This window comes from Terrapene carolina, unplaced genomic scaffold (genome assembly GCF_002925995.2).
Source record: "Terrapene carolina triunguis isolate 2854851 unplaced genomic scaffold, T_m_triunguis-2.0 Scaffold374, whole genome shotgun sequence".
Lineage (NCBI taxonomy): Eukaryota > Metazoa > Chordata > Testudines > Emydidae > Terrapene > Terrapene triunguis.
Genome location: NW_020664725.1, coordinates 3,555,973 through 3,573,462, shown reverse-complemented (window position 1 = coordinate 3,573,462; position 17,490 = coordinate 3,555,973). Strand labels below are relative to the sequence as shown.

The 17,490-nt window shown below is 46.8% G+C and overlaps 1 protein-coding gene across 1 annotated transcript in view; it reads left to right on the top strand.

Annotated features, from left to right (window-relative positions):
* The window catches only part of KIRREL3 (kirre like nephrin family adhesion molecule 3), a 702,914-nt gene that overhangs the window by 579,773 nt on the left and 105,651 nt on the right, over positions 1-17,490 (top strand). The gene's annotated exons all lie outside the window — the stretch shown is intronic.

The window sequence follows — 17,490 nt, the reverse complement described above, 5'->3', positions numbered from 1 at the left end:
GGATGTTAAACAGAAGCTAATAAAGTCAGACATTTTTAAATTGGCAGGTCCAAATAACTTGCTTCCAGGAGTTTTTAAAGAGCTGGCTGAGGAGCCCACTGGACCGTTAATGTTAATTTTCAGTAAGTCTTGGAGTACTGTGGAAGTTCCAGAAAACTGGAAGAAAGCAAATGCTTTGCCAATTTTTAAAAAGATAAACCGGATGACCTGAATAATTATAGGCCTGTCAGTCTGACATCAATCCTGGGCAAGATAATGGTGCGGCTGATACGGGATTTGATTAATTAAGAATTAAAGGAGGGTAATGTAATTAATGCAAATTGACATGCTTTATGGAAAATAGATCCGGTCAAACTAACTAGATATATTTTTGACGAGATTACAAGGTTGGTGGATAAAGGTAATGGTGTTGACATAATATACTTATAAGTCTGTAAGGCATTGTTCTTGGTACCACATGCCATTTTGAGTAAAAAAAACTAGAACGATGTAAAATGAGCGTGGCACATATGAAACTGATTAAAAACTGGCTAACTGATAGGTCTCAAAATGTAATTGTAAGCAGGGAATTGTCATTGTGTGGGTGTGTTTCCAGTGGGATCCTGCAGGGATTGGTTCTTGGCCCTATGCTATTTAACATAAAATCATCACTGATAAAGTTTGCAGATAACACAAAAATTGGAGCAGTGGTAAATAATGAAGGGGACAGGTCACTGATTCAGAGTGATTTGGATCGCTTGGTAAACTCGGTGCAAGCAAATAATATGTGTTTTAATACTGCTAAATGTAAATGTATACAACTGGGAACAAAGAACGTAGGCCATGCGTACAGAATGGGGACCCTATCCTGGAAAGCAGTGACTCTGAAAAAGAATTGAGGGTCGTGGTGGATAATCAGCTGAACATGAGCTCCCAGTGTGACACTGTGGCAAAAAGAGCTAATGCGATGCATAAACAGGGAATATGAATAGAGAGGTTATTTTGCTTCTGTGTTTGGCACTGGTATGACCAGTGCTGGAAAACTGTGTTCAGTTCTGGTGTCCACAATTCAAGAGAGATGTTGATCAGTTGCAGAGGGTTCAGAGAAGAGACACAGAATAATTAAGGATTAGAAAATCTGCCTTGTAGAGATTGACTGAAAGAGCTCAGTCTATTTAGTTCCACAAAGAGAAGGCTAAGGGGTAACCTGATTACAGTCTATAAGTATCTACATGGGGAACAAATATTTAATTAGGGGCTCTTCAATGTAGCAGAGGAAGGTCTAACACAATCCAATGGCTAGAAGTTGAAGCTAGACAAATTTAGACTGGAAATCAGGCATAAAATTTTAATGGTGAGAGTAATTAACCATTGTAATAATTTACTGAGAGTCATGGTGGAGTCTCCATCTCTGACAATTTTCAAATCAAGGTTGTCTGTTTTTCTAAAAGTTCTGCTCTAGGAATTATTATGGGGCAGTTCTATGGCTTGTGTTACACAGGAGGTCAGACTAGATGGTCACAATGTTCCTTTCTGGCCTTGGAATCGATGCATCTGTGGAGCTGGTATTAACCACTGTTGGAGACAGGATACTGGGCAGCATGAATCATGGGACTGATCCACTAGGTCAATTCTTGTCTTCCTGGAAATGGGGGAGAGAAGCAGCTGAAACTGCTAAGGCTAATTCTGCTATCAGAAGGAACCTGAGAACATCCCATCTGCTTTAATTCCCCTTGGGAGTCTTGGATCAGATACTCAGCACAGGGAAGTTCACTTAACTACACACTAAGCACAAGAATAAACATGTTGGATGAATTAGTGGACTTACATGCCAGTCACAATAAATCTGACTAAACAAATTCAGTTAAGGATGGGGGCGGGAGAACCTAACTAAGGAGTAATCCTGTTATACGATTTTAAAACACATGCACCATGTGATGAAATTGGATTACCCAATCTGTTTAAAGAAAATAAAAGAAACCTGTTAGAGAAGTCTATTGTATGGCATGTTAAGGCGATAGGATGTAGGCAGGAAGATCCCATTTCAGGGCCTACTACCGTGTACTGTGCAGTGAAAAGGCCTGCGACGTAGTTATCTCTGGTTGAAATTCACCCCTGGCCAGGGTGACAGCACAAAGCTGGTTGTAAGACGTGCAGCCTGTGGACTGGGGTGAATGTCAGGTTGGCTTGAGGAATGGTTTCAAGGTAGGGCTGCTCAGTCCATTGCATTGGTGCAACCCCAAGCATTCAAAAAACAGGGGTAAGGCTGGGGGGAAATGGGTTCTCAGTTTTTCTACAAAAAAACCCCACACAAAATTCAGACACAAATTTTAGTGAAAATGGAAAATTTTGTCATTTTTGTCACCATTTTTTTTTTTTTTGGGTGGTGCGGGGGGACGGATGACGGAAGATCTATGAATATGTGAATCTAAAATCATTTCCCAGACAGCTCTAATGGGAAAGTGCATAAGGAAAGGTGAAAGTATTTCAGATTCACAGCTTTGTCTGGGGCTGCCGCTCCCTGTGATGTACTGATGCCAATGGACGTAGTTGTGGCAAGCACAGGGATGATTTGAAGGCAGCCCTGTGCTCAGAGATAGACCAGGGATCTCATGGGCCCTTTGCATTTTATATTAGGTGCACAGTTTGGAGCAAACCCAGTATGACTGATGGTGTGTCTCTGAAACCACGTGAGAATTACAGCTCACAGCTTTTTGCTGTGAAACCAAGTGGAAAACACAGGCGTTTGGACTGTTTCATGCTGACTTTGTGGCCAAATGGAATCTGAAACTTAGAAGTCTTGAACCTCATCCACCGTGTTTCTTATCAATTTTGTAAGGGAAGGAGGAAGGGTGTCCTTGTGTCTAACGCCCAGGTGTTTTAGGTTCTATTCAAAGCTCTGCCTTGGGCAAGTCACTTTCCTACTCTCTGCCTCAGTTTCCCCATCTGTATAATGGGGGTAATACTGGTGCAACTCACAAGGGTGCTGTGACACATATCTAGCTAATAGATCCTCAGATGGAGGGCATATGCAAAGAAATTAAACGCCCACAATGGATTCTGCCTAGAACACCAGTGCTAACACCCCAACTCCTTTGAAAAAATAGTGTGAGGTCTCGAATTCCTAGCAGTGACCTTATACCTCCTTAGGTAAAACCAGGATCACTGATCATCTTGCAACGTGCTGGAGTGTTGGCATGGGGGGGGCAGCAACCAGCACCAGTTGCAGTAGTGGAGTTGTCCTGGAAACTATTCCATCTAACTGGAGACCTTGCTCAGCTTGTGAGATGGGGCCAGCCCACAGTTCATGGTGGCAGGGATGCAGCTGGCATAGCTCTGAAGTTGGCTAGTTGGAGGTTGTGCATATAGAAATGTACGCACCCAACAGACCAGCTTCTTTCTCTCTGTTCCAGCCACATGGCTGATGTAAAATGGCAGAATTCGGTCCTAGCTGGCCCTCTCAGAATTCTCCTGGCCTAGCGGCTCTCAACTGGCACAAAGTAGCAAAGTGATTGAAAATTCCCATCAAAACTTTTTTTTAATAAAAAAATCTTTTTGACACGATGGACATTTCTACCTAAAAAAATGACAGTTTCATTAAAAAAAAAATCAAAGATATAATTTTCTCAACAATGGTCTTTTTCATTGTCACTTGAAATTTTTCACAGGGAAAAAATAATTTCCCAACCACATCTAGTAAATGACTCCTGTACCAGCTGCCCTCCACCCCCCACACATGTGCTGATGGCGGAGCAGAGTGCATTTGTGCTCCGTCAGTACTCAACTAGCATACAGGCTCTTGGGGACTTGAGCCAGCAGGTGTAAATTAGAGCTGCCCCTACGCTGCTCCGAATTACACTGGGACAGTTGGAGAATAGAGCTTGCCAAAACTCGGAATTTCCGGTTTACAGGAATTCTCTAAATTTCCCACAAACTGGAAATTCTGTCAAATGTTTGACTTGGAAACACTGACTCATGAAATATGCTTCCCTGAAACTAGTGGGGATGCCCCAGTGCCATGGACCGTCAAAGCCCATGGTCCTTAGCAGCCTGCCTGGTGAGCTGGCAAAAAACGTGGCAGGTTTCCATTAGAACCGGCCTGTGCTTCATTGAAAGTTCATCCAACCTGATAGGTTTCCACAAAATGTTTTCGGTTCAACCAATCAGCATCTTCGAACAAAACCATGTTTCATCAGAAAATTCCCAACCAGCTCTACTTGAGAATCTGGAGTCCCCCCACTGCCTCCCGCTCCCCTCAAGCGCTGACAGGGTGGTGAGGAAATGAGTCAGGGCCTGTATATTTAATGCATTTGCCCCTTTAAGACTTGCCGGCTGATGAGCAATCAGAGCCATGCGAGCTCTCCTGGACTCATAGGAGGAGGAATTATCAAGTTTAGATTGCATGGGAAATCAAGACGGAGGGCTCTTCTGTGTAGCAAGGAGTTATTATTATTATCATCAAAGCCTGAGCATGTTTAAAAACAATTGAGCACTGGAGGGAACCGACATGTTGCGCAGCAGCCCATCAAACCCCAAACGTGTCTGCAGTTCTCGCATCTCCTGAAATTTAGAGAAAATTGCCATTTTTCTTTGTTTTCATGGCAGGGAACTTGGAAAGGGAAAGATTGACAGGGCTGGCTCCAGCCAGTTGCTAGGCAAACTTCCTCCCATGCAGCTCTGCCACTGTGAATGCAGTCAGAGGATGCAGCACCTCTGGGCTCCCCTTCACAATTCTGCCAGTGGGCCTCAAGACGGACATGCAAAATCCACATGCGCTTGCATCATGATTTGCAACATCCCCACTCCCTCGCCCCAGCCCTGTTGCAAAAGGATGCAGGGAGTGGCTGCAGAGGGCTATATTGGAATGCAGAGCTCAGAGAGCTGCAGACTGCAGCTAAGACCAGGCTCTGGCTTTTGTGGTATCTAGATATATATTATGCAAGAACAGAATGGTTAGTTAAATACAAGCTCTGCTTGCTTTAATGAGAACAGCCTCAAAAGTTCTGCAGAAAAGGACCTGGGTATTACAGTGGATGAGAAACTGGATGAGAGTCAGCAGTGTGCCCTCGTTGCCAAGAAGGCTAACCGCTTATTGGGCTGTATTAGTAGGAGCATTGCCAGCAGATCGAGGGAAGTGATTATTCCCCTTTATTCGGAACTGGTGAGGCCACACCTGGAGTATTGCGTCCAGTTTTGGTCCCCTCACTACAGAAGGGATGTGGACACATTGGAGAGAGTCCAGCGGAGAGCAACAAAAATGATTAGGGAGTTGGGGCACATGACTTATGAGGAGAGGCTGAGGGAACTGGGGTTATTTAGTCTGCAGTAGAGAAGAGTGAGGGGGGATTTGATAGCAGTCTTAAACTACCTGAAGGAGGGCTTCCAAAGAAGATGGAGCTCGGCTGTTCTCAGTGGTGGCAGATGATAGAACAAGGAGCAATGGTCTCAAGTTACACTGTGGGAGTCTAGGTTGGATATTAGGAAACACTATTTCACTAGGAGGGTGGTGAAGCACTGGAATGGGTTACCTAGGGAGGGGTGGAATCTCCTTCCTTAGAGGTTTTTAAGTTCAGGCTTGGCAAAGCCCTGGCTGGGATGATTTAGTTGGGATTGGTCCTGCTTTGAGCAGGGGATTGGACTAGATGACCTCCTGAGGTCCCTTCCAACTCTAGTATTCTATGATTCTATGAAAAGCATCTCCTGAACACGTCTCATCCAGAGCTCTCAAAATGCTTCACAAAGGAACCTGAGCCTATGGCTTGTAGTGTTGAGACTTCATATGTAGTGAAGATCAACTTTACACACACACACACACACACACACACTAAAAACCACAGGCCCTTGTCTCCACTAAGACTTTACAGCATGAGAGTTCTCTAGCGTTTGTGATCTCAGCATGAAAATGGAACAGTGGGGCAGTGAAGACATGGCCTGTGCAGCACAATCCGTACTCGACAGAGAGAGAAACAGAGTAGCGAGGAGGATGACTTGTAAAGGTTAGATGCAGACATGACACAGCGCTGGACTTTTCAAGGGCATTCAGATCTGGAGGTTGTCTGACCCCATCTCTAACAGAGACGCTGCAGTGGTGTGGGGCTGGTCCTCTCTAAATTAATGGGGCCCCCTTTTGAACTGCTAGCAACTTGCTCCCTTCTCTAGCTATCGTGGAAGGTAGCCTTCCTGGTCGCCATCACATCAGCCAGGAGGGTGTCAGCGCTAAAGGCTCTTACCTCCGATCCACCCTACACGGTCTTCCACAAGGATAAGGTGCAACTCCAGCCTCACCCGGCCTTTCTCCGCAAGGTAGTGTCACACTTCCATACTAGCCAAGACATTTTTCTACCTGGCTTTCATCCTAAGCCTCATGCCAGTAGCCGTGAGCAGAGGCTGCATTCATTGGATGTTCGGCGGGCGCTAGCATTCTACATTGAGCGCACTAAGCCGTTCAGGTAGTTGAACCAGCTGTTTGTAGCGGTAACAGACCGGATGAAAGGATTCCTGATCTTATCTCAAAGAATATCTTCCTGGATCATGTCCTGCTATGAGCTGGCCAAGATCCCAGCCCCGGCACTTATGGCACATTCCACGAGGGCACAGGCCTTGTCAGCGGCGTTCCTGGCCCAGGTCCCAGTGTAAGAAATTTGCAGGGCAGCAACGTGGTCCTCAGTGCATACGTTCACCTCTCATTATGCTATTACCCATCACGCCAGAGATGATGCAGCATTCGGCAGAGTGGTGCTCCAATCAGAGTTTCCTTAACTCCGACCCCACCTCCGGGGTGGAGCTTGGGAGTCACCTGATTGGAATTGACATGTACAAGCACCTGACCAAAAAGAACGGTTACTCACCTTCTCGTAACTGTTGTTCTTCGAGATGTGTTGTTCATGTCCATTCTAATATCCACCCCCCAACCCTCTGTTGGAGTAGCCGGCAGGAAGGAACTGAGGAGGGGCCAGGTGGGCAGGGTCATATATTGAGCGCCATGAAGGCACCATTCCAGGGGGCTCCACGGCCAACCCAATGAGAGCTGCTAAAGGAAAACTTTCTGACGACTGTGCACGCGGCGCGCACACACCTGATTGGAATGGACATGAACAACACATCTCGAAGAACAGCAGTTATAAGGAAGTGAGTAACCATTTTTTCCACCCTCGAATTGTGCAGAAAAGCACCTGACATTGGCCTGTCTGCTCCCAGTGCTGTCAACAGAGGTTTTAGCCTTGACTTGAATGGGAGCAGAGTTGGGCCAATGCTCTGCTGACTTCAGTGGGAGTAGAGGTGGGCCAGTGCTGAGCATCTTCTGAACCTCCAGCCCATGCTGAGGACAGGAAGGATAAGAGCCACTGCCCCCCAGCTGGATCCTTCTATTAGAGCAGGGGTAGGCAACCTATGGCATGCGTGCCAAAGGCGGCACGCGAGCTGATTTTCAGTGGCACTCACACTGCCTGGGTCCTAGCCACCGGTCCTGGGGGCTCTGCATTTTAATTTAATTTTAAATGAAGCTTCTTAAACATTTTAAAAACCTTATTTACTTTACATGCAACAATAGTTTAGTTATATATTATAGACTTATAGAAAGAGACCTTCTAAAAACGTTAAAATGTATTACTGGCACGCGAAACCTTAAATCAGAGTGAATAAATGAAGACTCGGCACACCACTTCTGAAAGGTTGCCGACCCCTGTATTAGAGGCTCAGGAGTGTCTCTTCTGGGCTATAACATCCGGGCCAGCCGACGGCAGGGGTGTATGCAGCAGCAATGCTACTCTTCTCTGTGCATGGAAACTAAGCTCTTAACCCCCACCCCCATCCCCCAGAATCCTACTTCCATACCTACCAGAGCCCACATTCCCTGGGGAAGCAAGTCGGTGGCTGGGAACATAAGTGTTTTACTCAGGGCCTTGCCCTCCTGAACTTGATTAACGCTCCGATGATCTGATCTGGAAGGCCCAGCTATGTAATTTAGATGGCGTGGAGATTACTTAAAGCCAGTACCAGCTGATAAATGAGCCCGGCTGCACTGGCACGGAGGGAACGAGTCTAACATATGGCTAAGGAACAATAGAGGGCTTTGCAGGGACCACATGTCTTCATTAGGAGGGAGGGAGGCAGGCAGGAGAAGAGGAGTGACACAATATATCACCATTATGGAAATTTACTCTTAATAAAGAAATAATTTGGGCAATGCATCACCCCGGATCCATTCAGGGGGAAATGTGATGTGCACTTGGCCCCAGGTGCCTCGTCAATCATCTCCCGATAGCCTGTCACTCACAGGAGGCGCTCGGCAAGAACATATCCAACTGGCTTAGCGTGCCAGACATGGGGGCTGTGAAGTGAAGCTCAGAGCACAGGGATATCTGGTGAAGGGAAGAAAGGAAGAACGTCACAAGGCAAATGGCTTTAGGAGGAAGGGGACAATGAACTGACAATTCTAGCTCCAATGGAACAGCAGCTTTGTGACTTTCACACTAGACAGCCCCTCGCCATGTTGCTGGGGACGATCTGAAAGCCGACACTGTAGTGTGGCGGCGCAGACCTAGCTGATGTCCTGGTGCTGCACACCGCTTTGTTTGCAGTCAGTGATGTCTTCTGCCGGGGAAGCAGCCCCACAAGTAGGCAAGCTCTATCCCTCAACTGTGCCAGCTGCCAGAATAGCCTCTTGCCCTCTTCCAACCTCGGGTGATCCCTACCACTACCTGGCACCTGGGGTCGCCGTTTGCCCAAGGGCAGAGCAAATGCTATCATGGGAGTACGGGAGTGGAAAAGTCTCCTCAGGAAGCGTTTTGCAGCTGCTATACACTGAGCAACAGTATAAGTCAGGGGTCAGCAACCTTTCAGAAGTGGTGTGCTGAGTCTTCATTTATTCACTCTAATTTAAGGTTTCGCGTGCCAGTAATACATTTTAATGTTTTTAGATGGTCTCTTTCTGTAAGTCTATAATATATAACTAAACTATTGTTGTATGTAAAATAAATAAGGTTTTTAAAATGTTTAAGAAGCTTCATTTAAAATTAAATTAAAATGCAGAGCCCCCTGAACCGGTGGCCAGGACCCGGGCAGTGTGAGTGCCACTGAAAATCAGCTCGCGTGCCATAGGTTGACTACCCCGGTATAAGTAGTCACACGAGGAGCAGGGCAGCTGAGAATCAGGACTGTGGATACCCCCAAACCACAGGTTTGAATCATAGCTGGCTCACCTCAGCCCTTGGTCCTCCTGATGGAGATCAGCTGTTTATGTAATATGTGAGGCCTTTCTAGGGAGACGTTCCTGCACTGGTGCTCTGTGGGGATATTAAACACTGTTGAGTTGCACATCTTATGAGAGGTGGAGTTTGTACAGGTCCTCTTCACTGAAATTCCCCCTGCCCCACTGTTGGCTGCTGTCATCCACCCCAGAAATGGCTGCACCGTCTCTATTAGGTTACAGTTACGAAAGGCTTTGGGATCCTAGTTATAAAAGACACGATAGAAATGTCAGTGATTACTATTAGAGAGACGAGATGGGTGAGGGAATATCTTTTTTTGGACTAGCTTCTGTTGGTAAATGAGACAAGCTTTTGAGCTACACAGAGCTCATCTTCAGGTCTGGGAAACTAAGGCCATGTCTACTCTGCCACTTATGGCAGAATTTATGTCACTTGGGGGTGTGAAAAGAACAGCCCCCTGAGCGACATAAGTTTCACTGGCACAGTGCTATGTTGGCGGGAGAGCTTCTCCCGCTGCTCCTTGGGGGTGGTTTAATTATATCTACGAGAGAGCCCTCTCCCGTCGGCAGAGAGCAGCTACACGAGAGGTCTTGCAGCTGCATAAGTACAGGTGTTCTGCTGTAAAGTCTCTAATGTAAACCTAGCCTAACTCAGAGTGTCACAGCTAAATACAAGGTGGAACAGATTGCTTAACACAAGTAGCTAACACATATTTCACGGGACCATTCAAGGCAAAGTGGCCCCTTACTACCCCTCCAGTCATAGGCCTTGGCTACACTTGGGGATTCACAGCGCTACCGCGGCAGCGCTGTGAAGCGCGAGTGTAGTCGCGCCGCCAGCGCTGCGAGAGCTCTCTCGCAGCACTGTAAGTACTCCACCTCTCCGAGAGGAGTAGCTTGCAGCACTGCGAGGGAGCGTGCAGCGCTGCGGGTGCTGATTACACTGGTGCTTTACAGCGCTGTGCTCGGGGGGGGGCGTTTTCACACCCCTGAGCGCAGCAAGTTGCAGCGCTGTACAGCGCCAGTGTAGCCAAGGCCATAGGGAGGAAAGGAAGGGTGATGGGGAAAGCAGATAGGGGAGGGGTTGTTAATGTGTTACAGCAGTGGCTCTCATCCTTCTCAGATGACTGTACCCTTTTCAGGAGGCTGCTTTGTCTTGCATATCCCAAATTTCACCTCACTTATAAACTACTTGCTTTCAAAATCTGACATCAAACTAGAAAAGTGTCCCAGCACACGAGTACTGAAAAATTGCTTCCTTTCTCATTTTACCATATAACTATAAAATAAATCAATTGGAATGTAACTATTGTACTTACATCAGTGTATAGTATATAGAACAGTACAAACAAGTCATTGCCTGTTTGAAATTTTAGTTTGTCCTGACTTCACTAGTGCTTTTTATGTAATCTGTTGTAAAACTAAGCAAATATCTAGATGAGTTGATGTACCCCCTGGAAGACCTCTGCATGCCCCCAGAGGTACATATACCCCTGATTGAGACCCACTGGGTTACAGATTGTTGCAAAATAAGCCATCAATCCAGTGTCTTGTTCAGTCCGTGATTTTTAGTGTCTAGCAGAGTAATGAATTTAAGCACCAGGCTTGTCTTTTGAAAGTGTTGTTCAGGTTTCCTTTGAGGATGAGGACTGAGGTGTCAGATGGAGAGCGATCGCTTTGTGAAAAGTGTTCGCCCACAGGTGACAGGGTGTTTTTGTATTTTATCATTTTCCTGCGTGAGTTCATCCGAGAGTGCAGCGATTGATTGGTTTCACTCACGTCGTTGCTATTGGGGCATTTAGTGCAGTGGATGAGGTACCCCACATGTTGTGATAGGCATGTGTAGGACCCAGGGATCTCGAAAGGTGTGTTGTGGGGGGTGTTGATCATTACACCAGTGGAGATACATCTGCAGGTTTTTCAGCTGTTGGTCTGGAAAGCTCTGGTGCCATTTTGAGTTGGTGTGTCCTGATCTATGGGGCGCTTGCTTCTGATGATGAGCTTGGAGAGGGGGTTGTTTGAAGGACGGAAGAGGGGGTTCAGGGATAATTTCTTTCAAGATGGGGTCCCAATCAAGTATGGGTTGTAGTTGTTTGAGGATACCCTGTATGGGTTCCGGTGTGGGGTGGTAGGTAACAGCTGGCGTTGTGCAGTCAGAGGGGTATTTATTTTTGTATTGAAGCAGGTTCTCTCGGGGTATTTGGGTCATTACTATTGTTATTGTAGATTCAATGCTCAGTTCCCAGTAACTGATCACCTCTCATTGCAGCCAGTAGCAGACCAAGGTCTTGCCCTGCAGTGCTCAGTGTAACACTCTTGTAATGTGTGTGTTAGGTCCCCCTCTAGTGTCTAGTCCGCACAGAGGATAACTTACTAATACTGCTACCTGCTAATGGAGTTGCTCCTTTGGTTCACATGAGAGAGGTCAGTGCTTTTGGTGCTGGGTTCCAAACCCTGCTGATACTCTGTGGTTCAAGTTGTTACCCCTAGAAAGTTATCAGCATCTCTGCTGTGAATGACTAATAATGATATGCCTTCAAAGAGCTGAGCTGCTGGGGTGGGATTGGTTCAAACCCAGTCTGTCACCATTTCTTGCAATGTGAGGTTTTTAAGGCCAAAAATGAAAGACCACAGTGATATAAACTGCATGATCCTTGGGGGACCCTGGGAAGGCTTCAAGGTTGAACTCTTCCACGTGGATTAGAACCGGTCACTCTAGCAAGCCTGGGTGTTTTAGAAGTAGTGCTTGTAAAGTGTGTGTGTGTGTCATGTCTCCCTCCGGTCACTAGTCAACATAGAGGATAATAGTTTACTGTTACTGTTGGTGTAAAGAGTTAGGGCTAGATCCACAAAAGTATTTCTCCCTCTGGCCAAAGGCCTAGATCAGTGGGAATTAGGAGCCCAAGATCCTTGTGGATCTGAATGCTAAGTCCCACCCCTTTCCTTTGAATTTCATTCCTGGTTAGCATAGGCGGCTCCCCGCTCGGCATGTTGATGTCTGAAGATCCCTTGCTTAGGTACCTAACTCTCCCCATGCAATGCACTGGGAGCACGGGCGCCTACCTCGGGGCTGTGAATTCCACTAGGTGGCAGGGTGCCTATACATTAGACAGCATAGTGTTGACATTCCTTTATATCTCTAGTCGTCCTTCAGCTGTAGTAGCAGAGGGCTATGCTGCGTTACAGAATGTCCCACGTTCAAGTCCTGCTGATGGCCGGTGCTGGGAGTTATTACATTTAGATGAAGCGCTCACCTCTTCATCTGGGGAGGAAGGACTTTCACATCACAATGGTAGTAATTGAAATTATTGCTGGTAATAAATCAACAAATGCATTCTACACTCAATTTGTAGCAATCAACGGCCAGAGAACGGAATGTTCTCTGTACTTTCATTAAGCAATTAAAATGTGGCCAACAAAATATTTATTCGTTTTCCATCCTTCTGAGTAAACACAATTTATACAGCAAGCCAGTGTTTTATTTTGTATTGTTAATTACCAATCACAGCGCATTCCACTTCGCTGGAAAATGCTTAATCAGAATGGCCATTCTAGTGGGATGTCTATCTTGGGTGTGTTGGCCAAAAAAGGAGGCCGTGACGTATGTGGGGGCTCATCCAGGACTGGAACGTCTAGAGGCTTCAAAGGCTCAGGATGAGCTTCCTTTCTCCGGAGGAAGTGTGCAGCCTACTGGTGCGTGTGTGGTACAGGTGCCAGTCTGCACCCGATCCACAGAGGGTGTGAGTTGTTACAGCTCCCTAGCCTCGGAGGTCTAGCTCAAGCTGTAACAACGTTTAGCTTGGGAGGTCTCTGGTTCAAGCCTTGCTGGGTTGGCCAAGCTAGCAGCCATCACCCAGCCACATGGTAAAAGGCTGGTCGTAACTCGTGGAAGAATCAGCCCCACAGCAGGAGAGTGAGGAGTTAGCGCTCTCGTGCCCACCCTTCACCACAACGGTTGTACCTATAGAGTATGTGGGCAGCGTGTGTGTACAGCTTGCCGCACAATGCAAGCCACAGGCACTGCCCCAGTAAAAGTAATTAACTCTACTAATGTCCCCTCTCACCCAATGACTTCAGTGCCTCACACGCATTAGTGGTTCAAGCTGGGAAGTGCTATTGCCCCATTTTACAGAGGACTGCACTGAAGCAGGGAGACATTCAGTGGGGTGAATTCACCCTCATGCAGAGGCCCAGGTAGCTCTGCCTTTGCAGAGGGGTGAATTTCACCCAAAGTGAGACAGGGTAGAACTGGGACTAGAACCCAGAATCCTGACACCCAGTTGCCTGCTGTGATCCTTACTCAGGCGAGTCACTTCATGGGATGATAAGTGCTCACTGTCTCCAGATTAGCAGATTTTCCACTGACTTCCATTTGCTTTAAGACTGAGCTTGATAAATTCATGGAGGGGATGGTATGATGAGGTTGCCTACAATGGCATATGGCCCATCCACAACTGCTATTAGCCAATATCTCCAATGGCCAGAGATGGGACAATAGATGGGGAGGGCTCCGAGTCATTACAGAGAATTCTTTCCACGGTGTCTGCCTGGTGGGTCTTGCCCACATGCTCAGGGTCTAACTGATCGCCATATTTGAGGTGAAGAAGGAGTTTTCCCCTGGTCAGATTGACAGAGACCCAGGGGAGTTTTCACCTTCCTTTGCAGTGTAGGGCACAGGTCACTTGCTGGTTTGAAGTAGAGTAAATGGTGGATTCTCGGTCGCTTGAAGTCTTTAAACCATGATTTGAGTCTTTCAGTAACTCAGCCAGAGGTTAGGGGTCTAATAGCAGTGGGTAGGCGAGGTTCTGTGCCTTAAAATCTATAAGCTTCAGATCAGGCCCTAGGTAATTTTAGACTTTATATGCTTGCATGAGTGCAAACTGCCCTTTATTTTGGTTTCAGAAATTGTACATTGATCAATTATTGTCTAGCCTGCCCAGCCTCAAACTTCAAAAGTAACCTTTGGGGCCCGAACAAGGAGACAGCTTTAAAGTGACTTTAGCTCCTGCTTAAGCAATGTCAGCCGATCAGAGAGACAGGCCTGGACTAAGTTTTGCATTTATCTGCGGTGCAGTATTGATGACAACAAACTGAAATCAATATAATTGATGCAATTGCCAGCTAGTAGTTGATGGAGTGGGCGCCTCTGGAAGGAGCAATTACAAAACGGTACCAATTAGAACTCATTTTCGTTAAGGGATCGCTGACTGGAGGGGGGAGCTGGGATGAAGTTGGACAGAAGCCGAGCTTCAGTGGTACAGGTAGGGAACAGAAAACAGAGCCTACTGAAGAAGTGTCCTTGAAAAAAAATCTTTCCTAGATTTTTTAAAAATAAAGCCAGAGTATTAAAGCATTTGGTTTCGAGTTATCCAGGATGAGCTCCCAAATGCCGAGAAATTAAGAGGTGATTCAGAAGCTTGTAGGTTTAAAGCAGGGGAAAAGGGAATGGCTTAGCATGACTTCAGCTACTTGGAAATAATGGGAGTTGCATCAGTGAGAAGTTGCCAGGCACAGAGAATTACTAAAAACCCCGTAGTATCCTTGCAATATATAGAATAACCTAATAATAATAATAATTAGCATCTTCGGGTATCTGGCCTGCTTTTGTATTCTGTGGGAGATAGATAGAGGGATGTATTTACGAACATGTTCACTAAATTTGACTTGCAAACCTGGTTATGACCCTTTTTGTTCACTTGCCTGTGAACGTTCGTGCAGGTTTTTGTTCTCACAAATGTTCAAGGAATGGCTGTGATGCACATGAGGTTTGGGGTGATCACCTTTTCAAAAGGCAAAAGCAAGACACATGCAGGAGCCCCGCTCTCCTCTGTGGTCCTGCCTTTCCTCTTTCCTGGGGCCCCACCCCCTGCTTCTCCTCTTCCCCCTAAGCACCACCCCCTGGCCAAGCCAGAAGCTGGACCATGGTAAGAGCCATCCACGGAGCCCCGGACCTTCCACCTGCCCTGAAATAAATAGATAAATAAGGTCAAAATTCTAAAGAAATGCTTTGAAGTAATCCAAAGGAAATGTTTGATTGACCCAACTGAAATTGGTTTTGGATTTTCAGTTCATGCCAATTTTTGAGATTTTGACTTTTGATCCTGATTCAAGTTGGGAAAACACCCAGCTCTAGTGACATGTGATGATATGCCCATGCCGTGTGATCTCAGCCGCTCAGTCTAGCAGACAGAGCTGCCAGGCGTATTGATCGTGGCTTCCCAAGCTAAAAACAAGCATCTGACTAAAATCTATGGTGCTGAATAATGGATGCAACAATGAAAAATTTAAAGATTGTTGATACACACAAATAAGTTTAGGCTGGACAGACTTAGGTCAATGTAAACAGAGCTTTCCTGAGGGATTGGGGTCACGGGTTCTGATTGGCAGCACTTTAAATGGACATTGCATTGCTGACTTGAAACGGTGGACTCAAATTGCTATATAACTCCCCCTTTGGAAGCAGTTCTAGGCTCTTCCAGCCCTGAGGGCTCACCAGAGGGGAACAGATGTTAACGCTGGAGTAGCTAGGAGGAACAAAATGGTCTTGTTTAACTTTTTTGTAATGTGATTGTATGTATAGCTTATGCCAAAGGCATCTGGAGCGTGCAAGAGGTGCTATCTATCTGTTTGTCTGTGATGATGCAGATCAATCAATCTATCTTCCACATATCAGAGTAAATGCTTCATTTTTTTCTGACTCAGCAACATTTGTTTAGACTTTTCCAATAGTAAGGGCCTGCCCCACTCCGGGATTAGTAAAGATTGATGCAGTCTTTTGCTGGTAGGATGCTGATTCATGTGAAGCTTAGGGGGCCTGATTCTCCTCTCGCTGGCACTGGTGTAAATCCAGAGTGACTCCATTTAACTCAGTAGGTTTACACGGGGACCAAACTGGTGTAGGTGAGAGAAGAGCCAGGCCCCAGGTCTGTGGAGTATGTAGCTAGGTGATGGGAAGGAGAGACACCGTTCTGTTTCTGTGCGCTGTCTCCCTCCCTGCTACACGGGAGGGCTACCAGTTTGTGTCTCAGGGGCAGAATGATGGGGGAAGTGGGGTGTGATAGAGACATTGTATTTGTACTTTTTTCCTTGTTATTTTCCCGAGTCTGAAATGAAAGTCACTTAAACCGAAAAACGCCAGGGCCGGCTGGGATAAATCTATGTCGTTCCATTGAAATCAGTAGATCTGTGCCCATTTATCCCCGCTGAGGGTCTGGCCCTACAGGTTTTGCTCTATGTATGAGGGGAAAAGATAAAAAGTTTGGGTAGCAACAGGAAGACGCCACTGGATGGGGTATAAACTCCACCGAAGCAGCTTAGCCCCCAGCTAAGAGATGGCAGCAGCCAGTTGATTCCTGCGTGCACTGGTGATGGAGGGGAGGATGCTTTGTATAGGGTGCCTGGATCCGTGGGGCGCTCTGTGGCCTTAGCCTTGCCCTAACCCTGGCCCTATCATCAGCACTGGCTGAAGCCCTAAAACAGCCCTCATCATGGTGGGGGTGGGCTCCTGATCTTTGGGATGGGCGGGGCTGTGGGATGCCCAGAAGCAAAGAGGAGCCACATGGGAGACCTCAGAAGTGGGTCCCGGGAGGTCAGAGGGGAAGGCACCAGCCCACTCCCCAGCTCAAGAGAACCCCCTGCAGCCTGTGCGCTCCCAGCCCAGCTACTGGAGCAGGCAAAGACGGCCGTGTGCAAAAAACATTCCCCAGCTTCACCCTCTCCCCTGGCCCTTCCAATGAGGAATGAGAGGGTCAGAGCTAGCCCTGCCCCCAAGACTCACCAGTCCAAAAACCTCATTGCTCCCCTACCCTATCTTTAGCAGGTTCCCCAGCATTGCGTGATGTAGTAATCACCAGGGATGGTCAAAGTGCTGCCACCTTGTGATGGATGCAAGGTCTGACAGCCTCCTGTATATAACTCAGAATTCAGCCTTGAGCTCAATTGCTGGCGAGACAGACAACGTAGCACACAATGCAGTGGAATCATAGAATATCAGAGTTGGAAGGGACCTCAGGAGGTCATCTAGTCCAACCCCCTGCTCAAAGCAGGACCAATCCCCAACTAAATCATCCCAGCCAGGGCTTTGTCAAGCCTGAACTTAAAAACCTCCAAGGAAGGAGATTCCACCACCTCCCTAGGTAACCCATTCCAGTGCTTCACCACCCTCCCAGTGAAAAAGTTTTTCCTAATATCCAACCTAAACCTCCCCCACTGCAACTTGAGACCATTACTCCTTGTTCTGTCATCTGCTACCACTGAGAACAGTCTAGATCCATCCTCTTTGGAACCCCCTTTCAGGTAGTTGA